Source organism: Euprymna scolopes, chromosome 13 (assembly GCF_053919585.1).
Source record: "Euprymna scolopes isolate OS-2025 chromosome 13, ASM5391958v1, whole genome shotgun sequence".
In the NCBI taxonomy this organism is placed as follows: Eukaryota; Metazoa; Mollusca; class Cephalopoda; order Sepiida; family Sepiolidae; genus Euprymna; species Euprymna scolopes.
This window is the reverse complement of record NC_136494.1, coordinates 78,389,311-78,394,371: the sequence shown is the minus strand read 5'-3', so window position 1 is coordinate 78,394,371 and position 5,061 is coordinate 78,389,311. Positions and strand designations below refer to the sequence as shown.

At 33.5% G+C, this 5,061-nt stretch overlaps 1 pseudogene; it reads left to right on the top strand.

The window, feature by feature from the left end:
- Window positions 1-4,623: 4,623 nt before the first annotated feature.
- On the top strand, window positions 4,624-4,729 carry LOC145292620 (U2 spliceosomal RNA; annotated as a pseudogene).
- The last annotated feature ends 332 nt before the right edge of the window (window positions 4,730-5,061 follow it).

Sequence of the window (5,061 nt, the reverse complement as noted above, 5' to 3'; positions counted from 1 at the left end):
TGATTTCTGAAGTCACGTCGTGGTTCCTGGACCAACCTGGGGTGTTCTACAAAAACGGTCTCCAGAGATGCATCAAACGATGGAAGAAATGCATAACTCTGGGTGGTTCCTATGTAGAAGAAGGCGAATAACTGTGCAAAGTTTCGTTGCTCTACTGCTATGGGAAGTGAGGCAATAGCATTATTTATTGCACGCCCCTCGTACCTACCAAAATCATAAATGGGATATACCAAACAAACGTAATTGCCAATACATATGGGTCTTCAATTACGGACCACCTTATAAAACCCTGTCTTTTACAATCTTGAGTCGTGCTCACCCATTATTTCAATTAAAGATCTTGGAGATGAGTGGCACTTCCTCAGTAGCTGAAATTCCATGTGCCTGAAGATTACTTTTAAGCCCTACCAACGATTTTCATACCCTCAAGCAGACATGAACCTGAAGACGGTTATTGGTATAGAGAGATATATAAATATACACATACATACATATATGCACATGCATAAACATACGTACGCATATACACATACACATACACACACGTAAATATACATACGCATATACACATATATACATACACACATGCACACATATATACATAAATATACATAGCAACATGCATACATAAACATACCCACATGCACACATACATATATACATACACACATACATATATGCACACATATATACATGTATGCATACACATACCTACATATAGATATATATATACATAAAAATATATATGCACATCTACACATACACACATAAACATATCTATACATATGTAGATTCCTAGACACACATGAACATACCAACATATATACACATATATATATGCATATTAACACATACACACATAAACATATATATATATACATACATACACATAAACATATATACACATACATATATACATATGCATGTAGATATACATACACATGTACATATATAAACATACATACACCTATATATATATATACACATGTACATACATACACATACCCACACACATACATAGATATATATAATGATTGCAGATCAGTTATCAGTTGCTTTCCCCCTTTCAGCCTACACGCGTCTAAACTTTTCAATCGCCACAGGATATTTTTTTTCTTTTTTTAGACAAAATGTCTGAGGGAGTATCTATACAAAGATGTTATTACAGAGTTTTAGCTTTGTACGATAGCTAAGGCTCTCTCCCGGTTCAAAATGTTGAGATTCAGCAACAAGTCAAACTGCAGACCAGCATAATGCGGATACTGGTCATCCGTTTTATCTTTTTTATCGGGGATTTGCTTCTCCAAGAGGGGTTGCCTTCACCACGGCTTTACTGGAGCCCTTGCTACCTCACATACGTATGCAAATAATCACATGTATGCTCACATACATGCAAACTTACATACGCATGTACCCACACATGTAAACCTACACACATAGAGGCACACATATATGCATGTACATACATATGCACATACACACGCACACATACACATACATATAAAATACACATGAAGGGGCGTTCCAAAAGTCATAAATCCTCGATGATCAGGACGACGATGATGGTGATATGTACGATACAATTAGTTTGACATGAATAAAAAAGGGCAAACAATCCGATACAAATAATTTGTAGAAGAGACAGTCAATTGTTGAAGTATTTGTTCAACTTTACAAATCAATGGACGTAGAAATCATACGAAAACAAAATCCAACAGATAAGCGTTTTAAGCAGATTTATTTTTTTTTAAATAAAATGTTTGTTTATAAGACCCACACGGCTGCTGTAGAAAATGATGCTGATGATAAATTTTACACATAATTTTACAAATAAATGGGCGTAAGAATCAGACGAAAACAAAATCCAACTGATCAGTATTGAAAACGCCTACATCTCTCTCTTTCTCTCTCTCTCTCTCTCTCTCTCTATATATATATATATATATATATATAATGAAATATAATATAAAGCTGAACGTCTGTGTGTGTGTCACGAATAAGCTCCTATATGGTTGACTATTATAGAAAACTCATCACATATAATGATAGAAGATGTATCGAGACACAGGAATGGGTATGTTTGATCTGACATAATGATGATTCATTAAATTTGTGGTGTCTGCGTACGCGCCTGATCCACTAAGTATGGAGATAAAAAATTAAAAATAAACAAAAACGTTTACAAGTGTTTTTGATATAGATGTATAGAATAATACTTTGATAAGTATGTTTTAATTTAAATAGAGATGGTATAATAAAATTGTGGAGTCTGCGTTCGCGTCTGGCCTCCATAGAATGGTAATAGGCACACACTTTAATAAAGACTTTTCATATCTATCTGCGTAAGTATACTTTGATAATTATGTTTCAGTTTGAGGAAATATTGTATAATAAAATTATGAGGTGTTCGTTCGCGCCTGACCTCCATAGAATGGAAATATGTCACAAAGTTTAACAAGTTTTTTATATAGATCCACAGAATATTGTGATAAGTGTTTCAATGTGGACAGGCATGGTATAATAAATTATGGGGTTTATCTATTTTATTTTTACTTTCATCATATTTTTCTTTGGTTTTGATACCCCCAAATTCGAAGCTATCTCTTTACAATCCTTCCTTTTCATAACCTATCATACTTTAATAAATCAGAGTCCATTTTTTGTCAACGACGGGTACCTTTGCTAGTATGTATATATAACTATATATATATATATATATATATGAATATATATTTATATATATATAAAATACTAAAATTTTAGCACGTTGAAAACGGTAAAAGTTATAGCATGATTAAAGATAGCGCTTCATACTAAAAGCACTGCACAATATTATTAGATTTGTAATAATATTTGCATTAAATAATATCCCTAAGAATGCACCTTAATTGATGTCTGTATCGAATAAATGCTATAACATTTACTTCACAGTACCTTATATGAAAAATGTACCTAAGTAATTCAGCAAGATCAACCAAGTAATTTCCTCGGAAATATCTACAGTAAATATAGCAGTATGCTATTAGTCTCTATGAATACCTAATACTCATTACCCTTGCATCGAATAAACTACAAATATCGGCCTCTAATCATATTAAAGATTACGACGAAACTTCAAACAGATCAGTTCAAGAGATTTCAAGGAAAAGTGAAACGGAGTGATAGACAGAGAAATAGAAAAAAACGCACTCACACACACACACACACACACACACACATATATATATATATATATATATATATATATATATATATATATATATATATATATATGAGACTGCGAAGAAAAATGCTAATGAAAAAAAAAAGAAATATCTTTTTAAAGTTCGCAAAATAATAACAATAAATAACTTTCTCGCTTATTATAGTTCATATAGGGACATTTTTAAGAATAAGTATAATTCAAAGCTCACGAGCCATGAGGAGATGTAACTGTATGGCAATATATATATATATATATATGTATATATATATATGTAATTTATTCTGTAATATTATTATAGAAATCGGAATAATGTAAATACGCATATCACATACGAACAAAGGGAAATCGATGTATTAGTTTGATTCTGCAATTATAGTGTTAAAGGACATTAATGTGCTTAATTTGTAACTGTCTGCCGACCAGAGAGAAGACACTTCAGGCGCATTGTGTAACTATGGTAACGTATCATCTACATTAAGCCAAGACATAGCTGGACAAACCACTGGTCTGCGGCCAACAATTACGAGAGGGGTCCAGTGGTATCCTTCGCCATGGCAGTCATTTGTTTGTTGGCCTATGGCGTGTATCCAAACATATCAAGTTGCAATTGAGTACATTTAGAGTTAGCCGAAGAGCTATACGTTTATTAGTAGAACGAAACATATTATAGCGTATAATTATTTCTGGCGAGCGCCGATGTCGGCAGATATGGTTTCAATTAAAATAACCATTAGCTTTCTGTTCGTAGAATTTTACATTATAATATTATGTTATGCGGTTAAATTTATAAAAGAATATGTTCGTGACAAATAAAAACATATGTACAGAAATTCTAACACACACATATATATATAACGCCTTTTAACCCTCACTACTATTTGATTGGCCTAATGTGGCATTGCCATTTTGAAATGATGTATCCATATGATGTCTAGGCATAATGCATACATTAATAAAATTGTATTAAAGTGCAGGTCTCTTTGTTATCGGACGCAAGTAAATTACTATACTAATTTTTAGTCGCGTGCAAGCGCCTCTATAAGTCACTCCGTCGGTCGGTCGGTCGGTCGGTCGGTCACTCGTTCTGTCGGTCTGTCCGTAACACTTTTATGCCTGGCCATTTGCGTTAAGATCAAAGTTATGTTCTTAATAGATGCTGTGCTTTACTTTTTAAGATATTCTTGGCCTTTTGGCAAAGACCAAAGTGTAGTATCTCTTTCGCCAGATACTGCAAGCAAAGACCATATGTGGGGGCAATCCCACATATAAGACTTTGGTCAATGTAGGGGAAACCCTTCATACCAATTATCACTATCCATCTTCCCTACTCCCCGGGGAGTTGGTTCCCATTTCCCCTTCACTCCTCACATTGAAAATCGGCCTTGTGACTAATTTGCTCGGTGGGGGAGCAAAAAAATACCCTTTTCTTGGCCTTTTGGCCAAGATCAAAATGTATTATCTGTTCTTACTACATGTTGTACTCATGTTTTTAACTTTGTGATATAAAGTGGGGAATCACTTTTCTGTATTAATTTTATGTAAAATGATCACCCACTTTAGAACCAGTCAGTCTTAAAGCCATTTAAGTCATTCTTCAGATCATTCAAATTGTTTTTGAAGGATTCCAGTTATTTTTTAGCATTCACGTCATTCTTAAGGTCATTCAATTCATCCTTAAGTTCATTAAAGTCATTCAAAGTCATTTGCTTTTAATTTATTTAAGTCATGTCAGACTATTTTTCGGTCATTTAAGTTTATCTTTAAGAATTTCATGTCATCCTACATTCACACATTCATTTATTACACGAGAGCACGCGACTAATGGCTATCGGCCTTGTTTGGATTAATTTCTCTCT